At 37.2% G+C, this 23,419-nt stretch overlaps 1 long non-coding RNA gene across 2 annotated transcripts in view; it reads right to left on the reverse strand.

The window, feature by feature from the left end:
- Window positions 1–23,419, reverse strand: part of LOC139593343 (uncharacterized) — a 242,573-nt gene that overhangs the window by 17,400 nt on the left and 201,754 nt on the right. The window contains exons 2-4 of one of the 2 annotated variants that reach the window (XR_011680263.1): window positions 7,998–8,097; window positions 3,512–3,623; window positions 370–476 (exon numbers count right to left, since the gene is read on the reverse strand). This is a non-coding gene — a long non-coding RNA (uncharacterized lncRNA). The remainder of the gene's footprint in view (window positions 1–369; window positions 477–3,511; window positions 3,624–7,997; window positions 8,098–23,419) is intronic. The other variant, XR_011680262.1, reaches the window with a different exon arrangement.

A 23,419-nucleotide genomic window follows, 5' to 3' on the forward strand; every position in this document is an offset into this window, starting at 1 on the left:
ATCAGACAGTATCATACAGGCATCGACTCACTCTACTTGTGATTCTTCCCACATGCTTGATCTGCTCCTGTATTAACCCTTCTCACAACCCCAGACCTATGGGAATTTCATCTTCCACTAACATCTTATTGTGAGATATGAAACGAATGTCTTTCTGCCCTGTAGATGAAATTTTAAACTTCACCTTCAATAACATTTGAGAAATGCTTTAGACAACCTTGTATTACATACTACATCCTGGGCTGTGGACTGTAATATATGATTCAGTAGAAAATTAGAATATTTAAATGTACCTATTACATATAACTGTAACTGTCTGCATAGTAGTATTGGGTTTGTGTGGACGGATTCTGGTAGCAGTAGAGATACCTTTTGTGAGAAGCTGCTCCTGTGTCCAACAGAACCAATGCCAGCTGGCTCCAAGACAGATCCTCCTCTGGCCAAGGTTGAGCCCATCAGCAATGGTGGGAGTGACACTGGGGTAATAGATTAAAGAAAGGAAAAAAAATACTGCACAACAGCAGGTGGGAAAGTGTCACTCTTGTGCCGAGAATGACACAGGAACAGGTGAGAGGCAGTATTGTGGAAAGAGCAAAAGAAAGCTTTATTCAAGTGAACCGTGTGGTTTTTATGGAGTGATACGATGCATTCTGTTTGGTTGACTAGTTAACAATAACACCTTTCTCATACTCCATCCTTGAGAAGAACAGAAAGACAAAGTAGAAAAACACCATCTGCAGATTGGTCATACTTAACAAGTGATCACATCCTTACGACTCCCTGAAAGTTCTCACAAGTCACTATGAGAAATGTTTGCCGTTTCTCTCTCTCTGTCCCATGGCACCCACAGGAGAGAGCAGTGAGAATGTGTGAGAGAAACAGCCCTGCAGACAGCAATGTCACTGAAGAAGGAGGGGGAGGAGGTGCTGGAACTGGAGCAGAGATTTTCCTGCAGCCCATGGTGCAGACCATGGAGAGGCAGCTGTGCCCCTGCAGCCCATGAGGGAGCACAGATCCACCTGCAGTCTCTGGAGGACTCCACACTGGAGCAGGTGGACGTACCCTGCAGAAAGTGTGACCCTGTGGGAAGTTCATGCTGAAGCAGGCTGGAGCAGGACAGGTGGACCCAAGCAGAGAGGAGTGCATTCTGGAGTAGATTTTCTGACAGCTTCTGGGATCCCATGGTGGGGACCCATGCTGGAGAAGATTTTCCTGAGGGACTGCACTACATGGAAGTCCCCATGCTGAAGCAGTTTGTGAAGAACTGCAGCCTGTGGAAAGGAATCACACTGGAGAAATTTGTGGAGGACTGTGTCATGTGGGAAGGATCCTATTCTGGAGCAGAGGAAGAGTGTGAGGTGGAAGCAGCAGCAAAGTGTTATGGACTGGCTATGAGCCCCATGCCCTATCTCCTTGCACAGCTTATGGTAAGAAGTAGAACAGTCAGGAATAAAGGAAGTTGAGCTTGGGAAGATGGGAGTGAGGAGGAAAATGGTTTTAAATTTTGTTCTATTTTTCTCATTATTTTACTCTAATTTACTGGCAATAAATTTAATTAGCTTTCCTTATTCAAGTCTTTTGTTGGTGATTGTAACTACTGAGTGATCTCCCTATATTTATGTTGTCCCCATGAACTTTTGATTGTATTTTCTCCCCTGTCCTGTTGAGGAAAAGGAGTGATGGAGAAGGTTGGTCTGCACTCAGCAGCCAGCCAAGGTCAACCCCTGTCTCTTCCACATTGCTCTGTATTTCAGCAGATATTCTGCATTGGGTTTTCTGATAGTGGATATGATCATAATATATGTAATAGTAAATTTTCCCCATCAATTTTAATTTTGAAGTTAATGTTAATTACAGTAATAGGAGTATGAGAAAATAACTATTACTATTTTTGTCTCTGTAGTTATTTTTGACTTTTATCATGCTTTTTCTCTGTGAAATTTTCTCTGTTCTTTTCCTATGACCAGTTTCCCATCTCCCTTCTATTAATCAACCATTCTATCATGTATGTTGGACCACTAGAAAGTTCCTTCAAACTAGTCTGTGGGACACAAATAGATTTGTGTGCATTTACTTGATCATATTCTTGGTATCCACAAAGTAATACTTTCTGTAAGGACTGCAGTTATCCAAGTGACATTGAGGTCTTCAGACTATATCTGGATAGAAAATACATGGAACACAATATTTTCTGAGGAACAGAGCCACATCATTGTTAACTGTGGGAAGGAACACCAAGGACTTTTAAGTTGAAGGGTAAAAAAAGGAATAGCAATTCTGTAGGATAGTATCCTATTTTGAGGGGTTTCTGTGAGTTGACCCAGTGAAAACATGTTCTATGCAAGACCATGTCTTGTGAAACAGAAAGGTTCTGTGCCAAAGTGTGTTCCTCTTCAAAACAGAAATAATTTATAACAGGGGAAAAAAAGTTATTACTGTTATGAGCAACCTTGTTTAACACTAACCACTTTAAGACCCACAGGGAAGAGGGAAACATTAATTTTTCTTCTCATGTATCCCAAGCATTAATGTATAGCTTCATGACACTTAATCTTTTCCTTTTTTGCTCCTGTCAGTCCTGCAACCTTTTTTAGGGAAAGATGTATTGCAACATCAGCCAGGAAAAATGAGTAAGTCATTTCTTTTCCATGCAAGAGGAATGAGCAATCTATCTGGATAGGCTCTGGAAACAAAGATGAATAATGAAATGAATAGTTAGTTCACTAAAAAGTGCAGTGTAGAGGTCATTGAAATGTCACTATTTCTTGAAATGGCTTTTTAATAAAGATTGTTTTGAAAAGCTCACATTTTGATCTTGATCTTTTTAAAACAGCATTTTTCAGTTTTTCATTTTAACATTTAATTTCAGAATTTTGTCAGTTCTGGTTAAGAATGTGAGAACTCATTATAAAAAATAACTCTTCACATTAAATTAATTGATTTTTTTTCTAAATTATTTAAGAAATCAACACAAAGTTTTAATAATGGCATAAAGTTCCACTGAATGTACTTCAAGCAAAAGTATGTGTAATGATCTCACCAAGAAATACTGCAAAACAATTAAATGTATAATACCTGCAAAAGTTTTCATTTATCTAAAATGCTGACAACAGAGGAAAATAATGAATACTGTCGACAAATACATGTAAACAGATAACAATGTAAAAATAAATTATATTGGTTCTATCTTACTAATTTTCTCATCTAGTTTTTATTAAAAAATATGTTCATGTACAGAAAAATTGAGCAGATAAAGATCATTAATTCAGCAGAAAATTAACATGTCAGTACAATAATATCTACAGCAGTAAAATCTTAGAGAAAAAAAGTCTTATTTGCCTGTATATTGACTTCAGAATCATTGATAAAGGCTATAAATGCTGCTGTGTGCATGAAAATTTGGCTGATATTTCTGAAATCTGATTGGAGGATTCTCTTGGAGTGTTAAAATCACTAGGTTTAAATCCATTTAATCAGGGTGAAACATACCAGCATGTCGATGCATTTTTACCTTTTTTTCTGAATCCAGGAAAAAGTGGAAGTAAATGGTTTTTCTGGCCTTGAAGGTAGTCTTCTAACTATTAAAAGAGAAGATGAAGTAGTCTGATGTCGGCCAAAGAAAGCTAAAGCAGACAAAGAGAAGGAGATAAATTGTCAAGCCAGTCTAGAAACTAAGACTTAAAATTAAAAATACATTGGAGCTGCAAATGTAAACATACTGGAGTTGTTTTCTCTTTTAATATTAACAGCCAAATTCTCTTAATTTCTCTTAATTGTTACTGACTGTTTTCCTTCTTTAAAATATAACATTGCAAGTGAGCAAATTCTAGAGTAGTCCTCTCTTGTTTTTTGGGGTTTTTAAAGGTACTGAAGAACTGATTCAAGCCTAAAATTAATGATGATTATTGTGAGCCTTCATGATTTTACTATGCTTCTGTGGAAACCAATAACACATTCTCTGGTGCATACCAGGAGCTAGTTTCACAGGCATACAGATAATTATAGGCTTAGTCAACTGGTAAATAGAAACTAAAGAGAAAAATGTGAATAATTATTGGGAACTACTTAAGAATACTTACCAGCTCCCTCAAATACACAGCTGTCTAAAGTCTTGTATATTATTTACAATTATTTGCAGAGAATGAACATCTGAATATATATTCCAATCAAAACACTCAATTGTTCACTCTCATAATACCCTTGTACTCCAATCTCATTTTTCCATCTTCACCTTTTACACTTTCAGATTCATATTTTCTGCTAGAGTGGAAAGCCCACTATTGTGGGTCTCTTCCCATAGAGAATGTGTTCTTGTTGGACTGAGCTCCTCAGGTTTTTCCTTTGAAGGCTTTCTTCAACCCTTTAATAAGCCTTGTTGCACTTCTCTGAGTCCTCCAGTTCACCAGCTTCTGAGAAATGTCATTCCCTCAGCCACCAGCAACAGCAGAATTAACACATGCAGGGATCACATTACCTGTTTAGGCTGTGCCACCAGAGTGGACACACATCTTTCAGAACATCATCCACCAGTATTTCAAGTCTTTTCAAGTGTCACTGCTTTCCCATGAAAATCTTCTGTGTGCTGCTATGAGAGATATTCCAATATTTGGCCATATTGAAACTCAAACCTGCACATATGTACATGTGCACATTAACTTGATCAGTTTTTTGGTTATCTGCATCTGCCTGACTTCCTCCTAGCCAAACACTCCTCTTTGATGCTATCTGTGGATGTCAAAATCCCCTTTTTTAACTGACAATGATTTTTTTTTTTACAATAGCTGACAAAATCTTTAAATTATAGTCTGATTAATTTTTTTCCTTCCTAGACTCTCCACTAATCACCTAATTGATAAGTTATTAACAGCTAAAAATAATTTTGACATACAGATCAATTTTTTTAAATACCTTGTTTAACTAGTGGTAAGTGATAAGTGGTAAGCAGCACAATAATTTTGTGTTCCTCAAGTTTCTTAATCTAAGGTGTGACGTAGAAAGCATTACAAAATTCTAGTGAATTATCATTGTGCATCTGCCAGATAAACTACTTTCACACAAAAGTGAAGTGAAGCTGTTTTGGAATACCTATTTCTCAAAACTATGTGGGAAATAACATTTATTACGCTAACGTCTTATTAAGAGCCAGATGCTCAATTTCTGAAGCAGCACAAGAATCATTACAATTTTTAAATTCAATGACTAGGAGTTGGGAGCTCACCTTTGGAAGTCTTTTCTGCAGGTATATGTGAGGTTAGATTAGATGATTGCAGTTACTCTCCATTTGCTTAAAAGAATCAGGTTAAGAAGAGCTGCTTAGAGGAAGAATCTATGAAACAGTTTTAAAATTTCTGAATAGGCAGCAAAATGTCCCCACACCAGGACACACTGAGCATACAAACTACCACTGCTTGTTGAAATCAATAGCCAGTGATCATGGGGAAAAGACTTTCAGGTAACTGAGAAGTATTAGAAAAAATAAAAAAATCCCAGCTGATTTTCAATGGGTCTTGTATCATGATTTTACCATACATTAAATGTGCTTTCATACATTAAATGTGTTACAGTAAAAGTAAGCGATGCTTATTAAGCAGTACAGGAAACAGATTTTGAGAGAAGGTGGAAAGTGATGTGCCATGACTCCTTCTCCAGATTTTCCCATGGCAGTATACACTGAAAACAGGCTTAAAACAAGGTAGTAGGTGAGTACAGCTTTTTACAAGTCTCCTGGCTAAATTCAACTCTATGGCTGTGATTGAAGACCTATTTTTTTAAATTTCTGGTTGAGAGCAGCAGTGTTGCAGGCAGCTGGACAGCTCTGGGCTCTGCCAGTTTCACTCATCAACGTCAGTCAAGGCCAAGCACTGGCCTTGCACAAGCTGCAAGGACTTGTGTGTACTGACCAGTTGTGCTTTGGCAGCTGTATCCCAATGACACTTTCCAATGTTTGGGGCTGCAACACTTGGCCACAATGGTCTTGCAGTGATAAAGTCATAGAGGTATTTTTCCACATACATTTTCATTTCACCAGCAGGCAGAGTGATTTCCATGCATTTGCCCATTTGATGCATTCCAATGTAGGGTTCTGCTACTCTTAGGTCCCAATAAATTAGACAATTGCTCTATTACATTGGTGTATACTAAACCTATAATTTTAATGCAAATTTTAATTTTGCCAATAACAAGCATCTTCTGTGTACTGTGTAACCTAAAAGCAACAGGCTTTCTACTCAAACCATTTGAAACTTTGATTCCATCAACAATTTAAACATATTCTTTAATCCATTTTTAAAGTTAAATGATACTTTTTTGATCACGTTTATGGCTTAAAGGGTTTTTTTCCCCTAACTGATTGCATTGTCAGGACAAGAAAATTTGTTCTTTGTGGGAAGCTTTATCTCTGAATCCTCTGCTTATCTGTAAGCAGGACAGTGTCTCCTGGGTTCTCTTTAATTCCAGTTCCTTACAGAAATTATGCATTTTAACTAAAACCAATCCTTTCAGTGACAATTCAGATCTAATTCTTCTGGAGCTGATGAAACCTTGATGTGAGGTGAATGTATACTGGTATAAGAAATTAGTCACTTTCCTCAATACTCTTCCTGATGAATTTGTCTTTGATCCTATTAAGACTTTCAAAGCTTTAACATTAGTTAAAGATCTTCAGAAGAAAGCAATCTGAAATTACATATAAAGGAAAATTATTAGACTTTTTCCTAATTACGGTTTGAGGCTCATTTAACAGGCATCAGGGGAATGAAGCATTTTAAAATAAGCTGAGAGGAATTACAGCACTTAAAGGCTGTATTTCTGCCTGCTAGAGATTTAGTTGTGATTTCAGTGAACTCTTGTGGTAAGTCAGAAGACGTTGCATATGTACCAAAAGGACAGAGACCCCAGGCAAAATACTTTGGTGGAAATCCTGTGGGAGGAATTGTGTGTGTAGCATGGGAATGTGCCCTGACATTCAGTGCACAGCCAGTTTGAAAAAGTCCTTTTCCTTATCCAACCTGAGATTCCTGCAAGAACAGCCTCTTCAGAAATGAGTTGTGTCTCTGCAAGGACGCACATAGGATGTACACTGCCAAAAGGTGCAGTAGGGTATCCGTAAGTATCTGAGATGATCATGGAAAAAGAATAATTTTATAGAAATAAAAAGCTTTATAATGTGATTTTTTTTTTTTTTTTTTTTTTTTTTTTTTTTTTTTTTTTTTGCTTAAAACACAAATCTTCACAGAGGAAAATTAAACAAAAAGAATTTATAATTTGTAGCTGACAATTCATGACTCTATCTATTTTGCTTCTTTAGACTGATTTATAATATTAGTCCAGTTATTAAAAGTTAAAGATAATTTTGACATACAGGTTAACTTACATCTTCTGATCCTGAAACTACATGGAGTTGTCTAGGTAAACTTATATTGGTTTTATATATTTTCTTAGATACAGTAGAATGTTCAAGGTGTTTTAACAGTATGCTGTATTTTCAATACTATTTTCTTTCATCATGCTATTTTCCCTGGTATCAGAATTCTGTCTGTTATTGAGGTTGAGTTTTTTCACTATACAGAATTCCATTTCCATCTCCTGGGTCACTGTTTTTCCTGACCTCACCTATGTTTTCCTTTTTCACATAGAGTTTGTAGTTTGCAATCTCAGACCATCTTTGTGAACCAAGTTTCAAATGGAGATAACTCTTAGCCAAAGAGTAATTGCAATATAATTGTTGCTTATCTTCTTGAAACATTTGGAAATAATAGTGATGGTATTAGAATGGACCTGGGACAAGATGAAATACAGAAGTCTCCACCCACCTTGAAAGAAACAGCAGATATTTCAGGACAAACAGAACATACATAGGAAAAAAAATTATCCAGCATAATTACTGGTAAATTTTTTCCATGTTTTAATCACATGTAATAAATTTTCATTCATTTCCTTATTCTAAAAGTTCTTGAAATTAAGTTTTATTACAGAAAAGAAGAGGGAAAATTACTTACCTTAGCTCCTTTCCATAGTACTCAGCTGCATTTTCTTTAATTTTGTAATATGCAAGGCTTATTCCAATCTCTGCAGCTGTTAGTCTAATTGGATGATTTCCTGTTTGTAATGCAGAATAATTTAAAGTGACTAGCAGTTGTTCAGGGAACCTCCCTTTCTAGGACATAACTTAATCTGACATATTCAACGCTCATCAGAGATTCAACATCTTTTCAAACTGATTGCTGCTTCCTCCATCACACTCCAAGTTCCTTGACTTCCATTTAAGTGCTCCAATTCAGAATTTGATTATTCAAATGAAACCAAGAGGAAAAATCAGCCTTTTTTTTTTCTTTTTTAAATGTGCTTCCTCAAAACGTATATTGCATGCAGCCCTCTGTAATATTTGCTAGATAGCTCATCCTCTGTGATGCAACAGCAAGCTCTGTGTTGAGGTTAGAGATTAAAGACAGTGATGTGGGAGACATTTATGCTGCATATGGCTAATATCTACCAGAATTTATCACCAAATTTTAACCACCAACATTTAATTTTTTATAAAAAAGGGACAACAATTTCTCTTGATTCATGAATTTCATTAAGGCATAAGTTTTGCAAGAAGAGAAAATAATAGAGAAATATTATTTCTTAATACAACCTTGAAACATAAAACTTTGAGTCTGATTTGCCAGGCCCAAAACTTCATGTGAGTCAGGTCACTGTGGAATCTCAAAATGCTGACTGTGTGAGAGAGACTGTTCCCCTTACTCAGACAACTATCCCGGCACGTGTTCGTCCAAGGAGCCTAATTATATCAAATTCCTGACAAAATGCTGCATACCTTCTGATTTGCTTGTTTGTTTTTGTTAATTTTTCTTTGGTTTTTCATTTGGCTGATTTTATTCCTCTGCTCTATTATACATGCCTACAGAATTTTCCTCTTGGTGGGATAAAGACACAATCTTTCTCTAGATACCCTTGAAAATATGAAAATTTTCCTTAAGTAGTTTTTCATTATTGTTAGGGAAGTTACTTGGCTTAAGAACTATACCTGCAGAATAAGATTTGAATGGTAGGTAAAGAAAAAAAATATTTGCAAACAATGTAATAAACTCCAAAAGAGGAAATGAGGTTTCTTCTGTATGGAAGAATCTGGGAGGCATTTACTGAACCATAATGGGAACAGTTCACTTGAGGTTTCATCTGGAAAATTTCATGCTTTTTAAGAATGTCTGTGACATGAGCAGGTCACTCATAAAAATGACTGGAGGACAGAAGAGACAAATAATATTTCTTAAGATGTACACTGAATCTATGGATTTCACTTGAACTCAAACAAATACAACAAATTATAAAATCAAAATAAATAAAGACATTCTAATACAATGCTTGCACGTGTGCTCATGCTGAAGGAGACCAAAACACCTCTCCAAGGGCAATTTTTCTAGGTGGTAATGTTTTCTGGCTGTCAACTTGGCAGACTTATGATGAAAAGCAGCAATCCTCTCCTGTTTCAAGCTGCCATTCCCTATTTACCTCACATTGCTGTGAGGCAAGGTTTTCCTCAGAGGTAGCAATGAAAAAGGAGTTCAAAAGTTGAAAATAAAAGCTGCCTGGGGTATAAAATATTGAGGGGGATTTTCTTTTTTATTCCTGAGGTGTAGAACATGTTTCAACTGTTGGCCATCAGTGTCCAAGTACATATGCAGTTATATAAAAGTTTTCTGATTATTTAATGCATTTATTTCTTACTATAATGACTAAATTTTACCAGGTCAAAGCTAAGAAAACCCACAAAAACCCAAACCCCTTTTGCTGATGCTCAGGCATAGTGCTTACCTGAATAATGCACAGGCAGAGGGTGCAGAAATCTCATTGTTTCATGGTCATCTTGGGCAAACTTTTTTATTTAGACTTAAAACTGTTTTTCAATTTTATTAATTTATTTATGAACTCAATAGTGGCATCATGCATAATGAAAGAAAATGTTTGTGTAATGTTGAGGCATGGATTAAAATGTATCCCATGTAGATATGAAGTGATGTACTAAGTACCTTCAGGCTCCTATGAAGGGTCTGCACCTTGCTTCTCCAAGAGGAGAAGCACATGGCTGTGCCTATGTTAGCACACAGTGACAGTGCAGCTGGAATGCACCATCTGTAAGGAAAACAATTGGCAGTGAAAGTCTGGAGTATTGGGGTTTTTTTGTTTGGGCTTTTTGTTTTTTTTCTTTCTTTACTTCAGGTTTAATTCTACTTTGGCCTGATGGATTAAGTTACCATTGGTTGATAGAGTGCACCAGACATTCTCCTGGAGCTTCTCATCCAGTTTAGCTTCCTCTAAGGTGGTACAGTTCAAGATCTCTAAAGACCACTCCTTGAGGATCCAGAGAAGAGCATGAATCTCACCTTGGAAGAACACTGCTGACCCAGTCTATTTAGATCTAATCTGTTAGTCCAGTGCTCTACATGATAGCAATAATGCATTGATGCTGAGACCTCTATATAATATTTCAGTCCTATTCTCATGAAATAAATCATTCTTTGATACTCTGCCATATTCTCTTTTCACCACATTCAAAATTAAGAAACTGTCAAGTGAGCTGGATTGATACCCTTACTGATGACTGGGGCTAGTATTTTGGCTTTCTATTTCTGGAAAGGAGATAAATGGCATTTTCTTTGGAAAAATTCTTATAAAATAATTGGTTTTTTAAAATTTTCATCAGTTTCTTTTGAACCTCATAATTTTTTATGAAGCATATTACAGATGTGGTTGTGCATGGCAAGATTAGTCACAAGATATTTAGAGCTAGTTGATTAACACTGCTTTATAGAGTTTTTATTTAGTAAAATTAGAGGGCATTGCTTTAGTCTGTTTAAAGGATCCATTATCTTGCAGCTTAGCGTCCAATAATTTGTCTTGCATAAGCAGTTAAAGCGAGTAGAAATCTCAATATAGCAGTTTGGCAGAAGTGTTAAATATAGGTATCATCTAAACTCACTGGAAATGGTGATTGTTTTTCTAATAACCCAGTCCAAAAGTGAACAAAAATGAAAGGGGAAAATTTCCAGCAGGCCTTCTTGGCTCAAATTGTAACAACTATGTTAATCAGAGCTTTGTTTTGCACTGGCTGCAATTGCCTTTCAACAGTCAGTACAAAAGTTAGCAAAGCATAAGCATTCATGTGACAAGAATAACTCCCCTAGGAGCAGGAGCTGAAGCTGACCTTCTAGGAGAGGACATTGCACAACTCTGAATAGAAGGACTTGGGGAAGGCTTGTAGCATGGTAATTTTTGTAAAAGCCTACAGGTATTTGTGTCCAGTTCTCATGGAGAAGTACTTCATTTGTTTCTATGTACCATGCAGTCTGAAGAAAGAAAGAAAATATCAGTTATCAAATGACTGTCACATATTTTTATGTGAACAACACTACCTCAGGTACCGTTTTGTTTCTTTTTTCCCTCAAGTCTCTGAAGTTCCTTGGTATTACCAGAAATCCCTCACCTTAGAGATTGCTGACCTCACAATTTTGAGGCCAAACAAATTGATCAGAGCAGAGACACAAGTATCCCAAAAAAAGACTGGGGGCAGAGGCTTAGAGTGTTGAGGGACATTTTGGTTGAGCTCCTTTCTTGTCTCTAAGCTATTGATTGGGTTGCATAATAGGCTGAGGCAATATCATTTTTTATAATATCATAAATAAAATAAAAGTAACTTGCCCTGACAAATCAAGATGAGAACAGCACTCATCCTGAACTGGCTGCTGTCAATAAACTTGTGTATGCCTATAACAAGGTATGCTTCTGAACTGTGATGCATCTTAGTGCTTGAAATGAGAATTTAAAGTCCATAGTAAATAAAGCAAAAAGAATATGCAAGGTAGTAAAAATAACTACTCAGAGATGCTTGAATAAATAAAGAAAAAAGAAAGTGCAAGATAATAAAATAACCTACTCAGGGACATTCTAATAAAATTTTAAAAGGCATAGATAGCAAACTAGTAAAAAATGAGGCATATTGTCTGCAATGAGGTAATTGTGTTTTGACAGATGAGGTGGGAATCCCTATTCTGAACATGGTGGAAGTATTCCAAGTTCCCATAATAAATTCCCTCCTCCTTTTGTGTGTGTAGTTGTTTCAGGCGGGAACATTTCTGGAATGAAGAGATGAGCATTCCATCTAAAGCAAGATAACAGATAAGTAAGAAAAACTACAATAAGAAATAAAGGTTTTCAAAAGGAAAGATGGTCGAAGTAGAAAAGCTGAATGAAGAAAGACAGAAGAAGAGAGGTACTCTGAGTGGAATAGACAGCAACATTTTACCAACTAAAACAGCTTTCAAAATAAAAAAAAAATTCTGATGGGAAATCTTGAGAACCTTATTAATTACTACCGAGGAAAGAACCTACCTTCATTTTACCAAAAACTGTGTGGCATTTATAAGACATGCAATTTCTGCACTTCATACACAGAGTAATGTGAAAATTATGTAGTGTCCTGTTGATGGTCCTTTACTGCTTAAGCAGTGTCTGACTACTCTTAGGTGAAAAATAAAAACATGCTGAGAAATTCTCCCTGAAGACTTCCTCTGCAAGAAAGATGATCTCTTGGGCCTGAAACATATTAAAGACCAAACTGAGAACAGGAAGATGCTTACAGCAATTAGAGTTCAAGAGTACTTCTGTTCATCAGCTTTCTCTGAGCTACTTTCCCAAACAACACAATAAACTTTTAAATTAGCAGAAATTAAAATATTTGGGGTTTTTTTTTCCTTTTTGTTATAATTGAGCCAGGATTTTTTCCTTTTTCTCACTAAGCCATTGGAATACTATACCAATAATGTCTTTTCTAAAAAGCAAAATTGAAGTTTAAAACCTCTAAATCAAAATTAAAGGTTTAAACCTCCAAATAATTTATTAAGTTACTTAAAGTCTGAAACCTCCTTACAAACTTACTGTCTTTGACTACAGTTGTTTTTTTCCTTACAGACACCTCTGGATTTGTCATTTGCAGACTTCCACTAAAAATGTGTCCCTTAGACTTTTGCTGAAGACACTACTGAATGTTCCCATGACAGTTTGCAACAGCAGGATCATCTTTTGGCCTCTGTTTTTGATATTGAGCCTAAACTGCATTATTACCTAGTAGATGGAGCATTTGTTAGAAATTACTGGAATATGACAGCTCCTGTGACAATTTCTGAGACTTTAAAATGCAGTTCAACCTCAGAGAGAGAGAAAAAAAAATCTCATTTTTCTGGAAAAAAATGATTGGTGCAAAAAGGTTTATTTTTCTTTCCAATTTTCATCCTGACCTCTCCCTGTGTCTTCAGCAATGATCAGAGAGCCTTCCTGGAAAGACATAAACATTTCTTTGGCTAACAACACCAAAATCTGTGTGTCTAAGAAAAGGCTGTCTTTGCAACCTTTCTTTTTGACAGTCAGAGGAAAAATATTCTTTAGTAAAAACATTGCTGCAACTCTTTCACAGTTTACCATTCTTCTGCTGGAAAGCAGGTTGCTTTCAAGACTTTATAGAAATTTCTCTTCAAAAGAAAGGTGACATGTCAATAATCTTTTCATTGAGTAAAATGAAATAAAAAAATAGCAAGATAAAGGTTTCTATTGAACATTCTGTTGGTCCCTGGGTACTTTTTGGGGCTAAAAGGAAGCAAGATATACTGAAGGAAAAAATACACTAAATGGTTAGCATGAGGAATATCTCAGCACCCCCAGAAGGCACTCTCTCTAGGATAATTTGCAAGAGTTGTCTCCTGAGAAAAAATCCAGAAAATTAATTCTTTATGTTATTCTCAAGAGATTAGGGTTTACCTGGAACAAGGAGCATCCCTGCAAACTCTTTACTATTCAATCAATGTATTTAGGCTCCAACGTGATCATAGAATAAATCTGTCTTTAGGTCTTCTGGTATGAGATCAAAAGAAAATCCCATGAAGCAAAGTAAAAAGCCAATTTAAACTCATTCTGTATGGTCAGTTTTACTCAAAAGATGTTGCTGTGCTGACTTTGAAGTCTCAGGCTTTCTCCAGGAATAAGTTTCAATGCATTATCTCTTTTCCTACATACCTGAAAATAAAAGGGCTTAAACACTGTATTGTATGCTTCAGTGCTCATTTGAAGAAATGCCAGCAAGCCTTTCTTCCTGACCTTCCCTGCCCTCAGTCTGGATAAAATTTGTATTTTGACTTATCTGGTAGCATACAGTTGCAATATCAGTGGTTATTGAAACATGAAAAAAGGGATAAAAATTACTATTCTTGCTATATTCTCAGGCTTTTTGCAAACAGAACTAAGCAAATGCCTGTTTATGAGGTTGCGGGGGTAAAGGTAATGATTCTGCCTTGTTAATTTTTTTTATATTGCGTTTTGGTTTTTATTCATGAATCCTGTGACTTGTCTCATTTGCTTGTTAATGAAAGCTCGTATGAGAATTTTTCCAGCCTAGTGATGTATTTTTTTATTAGTTCTGCAGTGTCTTGACTAAAATAGGGTACTGTGTATGCCTTCACCATAGAGTAGAAAGAGACAGGTAATGAGAAATAGCCAGCAAATGAAGAAAGAGAGAATAAGCACTGCTGCCAAGCTGACTTCACAAAAAAAATTCTCTCTTTTAAAAACTGAGTAAGGAGAAAAGTGGTATGAGTGCTACAGCTGGGGTTGTCAGAGAAAAGCCACTTCAGAAAGTAAAACATACTGCAGAGATAAGGCTTTTTTTTTTCTAACTCATCAGAAAGTAGTTCCAAAAGGAAAATGCAGACCTCACCAAATAAGTAGTCAAAAAGAGAGAAAACCATCTGTTGTATCCCTTTCCCCCCGTCCAGGGGGAAGGGAAGACCTTCATAATCTGAGTCAGAAGCAAACAAATAGGAGACCTATGGACGGGGATTTATTTCCTACTCCAGCTTAGAGATTTTAAAACAGGATGGGAATAGAAGAACAAAAGGTAGAGGGAGAGCATGAAAAACTAATGAAAGAAAAAGAATTCCAGAACTATTTTAGTTCCTCTTTACAGATATTTGAAAATGCTATTTCTAGAGTGTAGTACTTGCAAACCAGTATCAAAAAGCATATATTAGAAGATGCATCCATTGATGCAAATTTTGCAGGAAAACCTGTAATTTTGCTAAAAAATGGGTATAACCATGGGCCTATCAGTTTACAGTCAACTAATGTCATCAAAGGTGGATTTCTGCTGAGAAAATGCATTTCTTGAAAGATCAGAAGACCATTTGAAGGTGTAGTTAATACTATGCCACTGTCTTGAACATTCTCTAAAGATTAGGATAATACAAATTTTCTGGAAGTGGCAGTCACCAAAAAGGGTAATATTACTGAAGTGTGAAACAAGCAATCAATGAGCACTACTGAGTGACTGTAACCTCCATTTCACCTTTAGGCTTCTGTAGATGAAATTTCAGAGCAAAATGAGATTAAATATTTTTCTTGAAGAGCTTTCAGCTCATGTCCCATAACTACAACCAGGTCCTACAGGGCAGCCTAGTTTGAAGCTAATGGAACTCTGCAAGGATGCCGAGGTCATTCCTTGCCAAGCCTCTGGGAGAAACAGCCTGTGTCAGGTCTGACAACAGGAGTGATGGCAGTAGACAAAGCAACCCTGAGGCAAAGTCTGAATCAAAATCAGGTCACATGTAAAGGAATCATTGAGGTTGCACTTTTTGCATCAGTTGGGAATCTGGTCCTCAGGGAAACAAAGTTAGTGGCAGATGGTGGAGGTTCTGTGGAGAGACTTCAGAAGGGCAGCAAAATCACATATCAATGATGAAGAACTTGGGAGTCAGAGTGAGTAAAAGTGAAATACTGGATCTTGATTTGACACATTTTTCATTCTTGTCTTCATTCACTTCTTGTACAAACCTTTTATTTCTTTTATATAGTTTTGCTGTTTTTCACTGCAAGATCTATTTCAATGTAAATACTTAGACCGATGTTAAAAAAATGTGGTATCTTTCACATTGAGCTCAATTAATATGCAAAGTCCTTCAAATGGTACTGCTAAAACAGCAGAAGAAAAAATAATCTGCTGCAATGGACTTAATAATTGACAGCTCTGCAGCGCGGTCAAAATCTGTGATAAGCTAATTGAAAATGAAAGTTAAAAAGTGGTAAAGAGCATATTTTTCTTCCAGAGTAGAGTAACTGAATATCATATTCCCATCCTCACAAAGTACTAAACTAATGGTATTCAATTAAATCAAATCCTCTTGAACTATAGATGGCTAGTTGACGGGACTCATGATCACGCAACTATCTGCTATTACAGATCTGCATAGCATGGTCTAAAATCTAACCTGAAATAGTGTGTTAAAAAAAACCACAAAAGGCCAGTATTTCAAATTATATCCAGTAGGAAGATAGCAAGGACACTGGCAAGGGCATGGAGCCTGGCAGAGCTGGGGAATCCAGCAGGTGAAACACAGCAGCAATGACTGAGTTGCTTCCGGACAATAAGCCCATACCACCCAACTAACGAGGGGAATGCAGTTGAGACCAAAGTCCTTTCCTAACAGATGTTTGCCATGAAGAATAAAAATATAAAATATTACAGGAAAGCAATTTGAGTCTTGTACAGTGTCCCTTTCTTGTGAAGGGTTTTCAGATTCAGTCAGCAGTAATAAATTCCTCATAAACAACAATATCTATTTAATGATGAGGCTGTTATCAGACGCGCCTGTAAAAGTGGTTTTGGTGTTCTTAAAATTACATCCAGATAGAATAATGACGACTTTCTCTACTGGGGTATGCTGTACATGAAGCCTGAAGCACATGAAAACAATAGGAACACAACTTTGCAGGCACGACATGATGCCTTTGTCACGAGCTCACTATATGCAATCATACAACAGGAAATCAAGGCCTGAATGAAAAATGTAGGTCTACCTCAGAAAAACTATGGTACCAAAAATCCCATTGTGAACACTGGAAGCCAGGACAGAATTACAATTAACAACCAAAAAAATGTCAGGTAAGATCTTCCTTTTTTACATTTTTTCTCCCTCACATTAAGTCTTTATCTTTCCCTTGTGAGATTTAAGCTTTAAAGACTCTTGCTTAGAGTCTGCTTCCCACACTAATTACAGACACTAAGCATCTGTCGGAATGTCCTCTGGTTATCACTGGAATTTAAACTACCACCATTCCCCACAGTATAGTAGTTAAATCTTAGTGTTTTAAGTCTATATCCCCTTGTACTTAGTATGCAGTGAACCAGCAGACACATCTGAAATATGCAGCTGAGTTCTAACACACGCTGATAATGAAGGAGATAAAGCAATCATTCACAGGTCTTTTCAAATGAAATACCTCGATCTCTCTATTCAGATACATAACTTCCATTTACTGTTTGCCTGAGAATTGTCCATACAATACAAAATCCTCCTTTTGATTTAATTGAAAGAGAAATACCAGATCTTCCTTCAGCACTGCAGCTTCATTCTTCACATCTGTTTGATGTGAAGTCTCTGAAAGTTGTTTGCTTTCCTTTTGGAACTGCATAGTGATTAAAGAAAGCCAATTTGCACAGAAAACTCACTGGTTTGGCTTTCTGATACCTCTGCAAATTTTATTCTGCTTTTAGAACTACAATTCTCAAAATATTCAATCCTGGCTTTTCTGTTTTATTCAGATAGGGTAACAGCCACAGCTCTATTGATTTGCTAAATTCCAATTCTGTTCCTTGGAGTTTATCTTCTTTACCTGAGCATGCAATCTTTCAAAACAAATGTTCCTTGCTACCAGCCTATCAGGCATTAGCCTCTTCATTTTGGGCTTACTGCTCAGCTCTCCAGATTCCCTCACTCCCAGCTTGTTTCATTATCTCTACCCTAGGCTCATTCAGGTCCTGCCATCTCACTAGTCCTGCCAGCTCTTTATAGTACACTGTTATGAAATACTGTGGTCTCCTAATTTTATTTTGTGTGGAAGCTTGACTGTTACAGAGATCATGCTGGTTTTTGCTTCTTGCAAGACATGTATTTTGAATAAAATAATTTGAACAAAATAATTTCTTGAGGCGGTGAAATAATATTTCCAAAAAACTAGTCCCCTCACTGTATCCCCAAATTTCTATCTTAATGGAGCTTTTTCATCTCAGCTACATAGTGTCTCATGCAAAATGAAACAGGTTTCCAAGGTCAGATTTCAAAATTTTCATATCTGAATTTAAAAAAATCAAGATTTACCCAATCAGTCATTGAGTTGATAACTTATCCTGGGCCCATCCAGCCTATATTAATATTGCACTTTTTAACATTCCTGTCTTTCACAATACACTGGAATATTCTTATCCTAAAAATGGGTAATACTGTCCTATCTGAATCAAACCCTCTGCAAAAGCAACAACAACAACAACAACAACCAAAGGCATTTCACTTTTTATCTAGCTAGAGGAACTTGATTGTGACTGTTTCTGTACAAGGATGACCATCTGCCTCCTGTGTGGTCCCATCCCAGGTGGAACTGGGGGGCTCCACCAGTGCACCACGCCTGGGTGCAGCCCTGTGCTCCTCGCAGGCACTCAGCCCAGCGGGGGCCAGCTTGTTTGTCAGAGGTGACTGCTGTCAGCCATGAATCTGTTTACTTAAGCCTCGGGTGGTGATCCCCAATTACATCCTGCTCTTCACAGCCCTTTCTGGAGCCATCAGAAAGAAGATGAATTAATCAAAAATTACTTAAAGTAGTTTTGAAAGTTACTTAATCTCCTCAATGAAGTAGTGACCTGCATTTTGAAAGCTCCTGAACTTTGCACTGATTAATTTTACAGCCACTCAAAAATGGCTCTTATAAAATGAGAAATGATGCATCACAGTAACTTTCTGCAGCTAACTTTGATGGGGTATTGCCTAGCTATATTCTGTATTCTATAGTTGTAGGTGTACCTGTGTTTTGCTGTTCCTGTCTCCTGTTCTTTACAGCCAGAGCTGCTTTTTTCAGTGTTGGCTTTTGGATAATGAATGGCAATAATATCTGTGAAAGAATTGTAGCCTATATAGTGAAGCCCAGATTAGGTTTATTTCCATTTATGTGCATTTAAAATTATACCTATTATTTCAGCTGTAAATGTGTGCAAAAAATAAATCCATGGGAAAAATATATGAAAAAAGCTTTTTCTTTAGTTTCTTAATTGTTAAATGAATTTTAAGCTTTGTTTATGAGGTCTCCTAAATGCATAATCTATTCTCATTTCTTGAAAGCAGGAAGATATTTAAGGTTTAATGACATAATAAAACATTTGATAGAATACTTCTGTCTGTTAAATGTATTATCTTTTTATAATAAAATTTAATAGAACAGAAGAAAATCTTTCTTTCATACATTTTATGTTTATGGAAAATAATTGTTATATTCTTAAATCAGCGAGGTTGCCTGTGATTTAATGAGATCTGAGCTATCAGTCAGGTTTAATGATGTAAAATTGTTGCAAGATGACTGAACCACAGCTACTAGTTAAAGGCATGTTCACAAAACTATGATTTCTATAATGCTGTGTATGTGTGGAAAATGCTAAGTCTATAGAATAAATCAATAAAAAGGTACAAGAGCAAACTATGCTGCATTCACCCCTCTAACATTCATAATCAGTTAAGTCTTGGCTGAATAAAAATTTTGCTATGAAATTCAATGGATTCATGGTCCTCCCTGTCAAGATGAAATCAAGGATCACAGAAATGTCATTTTGGCCCACCACTTATAAGAGGTTTGTACCATGCAAACTTCCAGCCCCACCAATTTATCATTAGAACTCAGAGAGAACAGAAAATGTCCTAAACACATGGGGGCTATGTAGAATTAAGGGACATAGAAAACATGGGCAGAAGGAGCCTGAGCCAGAAGAGGACAGCAAAAGGTCAGATTGTGATGCTGAAGGTGTGACATATTCTCTAGGGTTTGCACTGGAGGAAAAGCAATTTATGCACTTCAGATAGAAAAGGCATATAAGGAATAGTGGATATGTTTTGTTTTTTTCTTCAGGGGACTATTTTTTCTCTTTTCTGTGGAGCAGAAGCTGCTGAACACAAGAGGAAGAGCTGCAGCATAGCAGAAGGTTAACGCAGGTGAATCCCTCCTACAGGTGACTACCTGCTTTGTTCCTAATTACCCTGGATTGTTCTGTTTCCTCAATTTTTGCCTCTGCCAGAAAATAATTTGGTAATTTCTGATACTCAGAGAACTTTAAAAAATTCTCATTGGAATCTGCAATCCCCTACATTTACAGCAGAGTATGAAGAGTGTTTAAATCCATATCACTTATCACACAGGAAAGATCTAAATATTTAGATATCCTATGCCACCCATCCCTTGAGGAATGAAGTGAGGGGGGCATTCTTAGGCCCTTTCAGTGAAACTGTTATTCAGTTTGGCACAGTTGAGTGTCAGAAATGAGTGGAGAGAGGGAAAATGAACCACAAGTTTAGAATGTGTTGATTAGAGAACTCACCTGGAAAAGACACAAGCCTAATTGTCTGCCATTGCCTATTGAATACTTACTATAAAATTAAAATAATAAAACAATGGCAAAATTTCAGTTTTTCCTCCTCCTCATGTGTTCCAAACACTTAATTACAATTACTTTTGTTCTCATTTTCTCTTGGGTCTCATGAATATTTAGATATCCAAAGTAGAGTGAGATTTCCAATAGCAGCAACTGAATGTATTTATTTTCACCCTATCCTGACATTCCAAACAGTTCATGTGCAAAAAGATGTTAAAAAAATATGAAAGGCCTGGGTAAAAGAAGCTTTCAAGCAAAACGGCCACCTGAATCTAAGATGTCCTTAACATCTGTAGTGCCCTAGATACAGTGCAACTGGCAGATGGGCATGTGTGCAGACACATTTTGGACAGAGCAGAGTTCTTAGGCTTGCTTTGAGAGCACCAAACAGAAGAGGCCCTGCAGGTGAGGACATGATGGATCTGGAGAGAGAGAGAGAGAGGGTCAGATGATATTATAAGAAAGAAAGAGATGTTATCATGGAATCATAAAATCATAGAATGGTTTGGGTTGGAATAGACCTCAAAAATCATCTAGTTACAAGCTCCCTGCCATGGGTAGGCTAGGAGAATTAGGGTCATGTATCCAGGCTGCTTGCATTCTGCATAATTTGGAACTATATTTGAAGAATGAATCGATTTTCTAACAATCCTAAACTTTTATTTCAGGTACCTAAAATCATTCAATTCAATGGCTTCATTCTGAAGTACTTTATAGTCCATAGCAACAATTAGCTATAGCTGTTTGCTCTAGGTGATGGCATAGACACTGCATTCAGTTCACTTCCAGAAATCTTTCTCTAGGGGGAAAAGAATAAAATAAATCCGAGGAAATTAAACACTGGATATCAGGTTTTCACCTTCCTGGCTGAACCACTTATTCCTAGTGCATTGAATCAGGCGCTGCTTTCTGCAGGAGCACCATATCCTCCAAGGCATTTTATCACCTACTTGCTTTGGGAATTGGCTCACTAGATACTATCCAGAAATTCCAGGTAATGGCTGGATAAGGTATGCAAAATGCATAGGTTGTCTGACACCTGTTTCCTCTCTGTCCAATGCAGAACACATCTCATATGTGAGGTGTGGACCTGCAAGAGTTGTTGGTAGCAGTTCTGGAGCCATCATTTCCATATATTATGTTGCACAGTGGATTGGCTCCAACAGGAGGGGTAGAACATACACTGTCCCCCAGAATACAATATAGACTTCATGCAATCTTCTGAAAAGCAAATGTGAGCTGCAATCCACCCAGGAATGAAGACATCAATAATACAATTGTTGAATGGTTTGGGTTGGAAGGAACCTTTAAAGATTGTCTAGTCCAGCCCCCCTGTTAGAGGCAAGGATGCTTTCTCTCAGACCAAGTTACTCAGAGCCCTGTCCAATTTGGCATTGAATACTTCCAGGAATGGCACAAATTTTCTGGGAAACCTGTTCCTGTGCCTCACCACCCTCTGCAGTAAAGAATTTCTTCCCAATATCTAATCTAACTCTACCAGATTCTCATTTAAAATCATTATTCCTTGACCTATAGCTGCATTCCCTGATAAAGAGTCTCTTACTGTTCTCCTGCAGGCCCTCATTATGCAGAGAATTATGTAGAAATTCTTGCCAGAGGCACTGAGGAGCTGAAAATGCTTGAGCTTTGGTTGAAAAAAGGTCTAAGATGAATTCATGGAGAATGGGTCCATTTGTGCCTACTGAAGTTGGTGAGCCAGGTGCAGTCTCCAGCTCTGGTGTTGCCAGGCTCAGAGTCTGGAGAGCACCAGTGGCCTTAAGAGCCCTGCCTGGCCTCCTCCTGATTCTGCCCACAGCCCAAGACCCCACGGCTGCTCCTGCAGGATGTCAGGTGCTGCCCAGCAAAACCACATAGAGATGGTCTCCAGCTTCCTCTTGCCCATGGGCTCTCACCTGAGCCAAGCCCAGCTTGGCCTTGACCGATCCCTATCCCTATCCCCAGGGATATTCCCAGCTGGGGTGGGGCTGCCCTGGCTGTCCTGGATGCCCTGATCCCTGTCTGGGGCTGTGGGACCAGCCTTGACTACCAAGCCCTGCCCTGTGTCCTCAGGAGAGGAGCCCTGACAAGCACTTCCAGAGATTGCTTTAATTGTTTAGTTTGTTCACAGATGTTTAGTGTGACAAGACAAAAAGAAGGAGATGGTGACTCTTGTGATTTCACAGTAAGAACATTTGCAAGCAATAAGGCAATGGAACTTCCATGAGTGATAGGTCAGTGGATTTACAGTCAGATTGATTGACTCATCATTTCAACAAGGAACTATCAAGGTGTGATGGAAAATCTTTTCTTTAAAGAGCTTAACACAAACACTGGTCATAATTTACAAGAGAGACTGGACTCAAGTTGAATTTTCAAGTAATAAGCTGCCTGTAAATATCCTCAGAGTTCATTCTAACATTGACAAACTGAAAAATAATAGAAAAATAAAAAATCTTTCCAGCATTATGTACATAAAATAATAGAAAAACAGAAATCATGTCAGTCAGTTTCTGTTCAGATGGCACAAATCAGAAAGAGTACACTGGTTTTCATTTCTCTGAAGTGGCTACAGGAAAATCTGCAGAAATAGTCCACAGAATAAGGCAGGCATCACAAGGATTATGTGAGCAACAGAGGACTCCAAGGCCATAGTCATAGAGAGAAGTGTAGTATAAAAATATTGTATTACAAGACACAAGGTCATAACAATAATTAAAATGTTGATAGAAAGTTGGCTCAGACAACCATGCTGTAACATACTAAATTCTTCTACAGCAAATCCGTGTAGGAAGGCTATCAGATTATCAAGCGTCTTCTCAAAGTTCACTTCAGTAGAAAAAAAATTTTATCTTGCCTAATACTGGTATACGGATTGCCACGATTTGCAGGTTATGATCTGAGCCAGAGGGG

This window comes from Agelaius tricolor, unplaced genomic scaffold (genome assembly GCF_023055355.1).
Source record: "Agelaius tricolor isolate 1412-34295 unplaced genomic scaffold, bAgeTri1.0.p SCAF_9, whole genome shotgun sequence".
In the NCBI taxonomy this organism is placed as follows: domain Eukaryota; kingdom Metazoa; phylum Chordata; class Aves; order Passeriformes; family Icteridae; genus Agelaius; species Agelaius tricolor.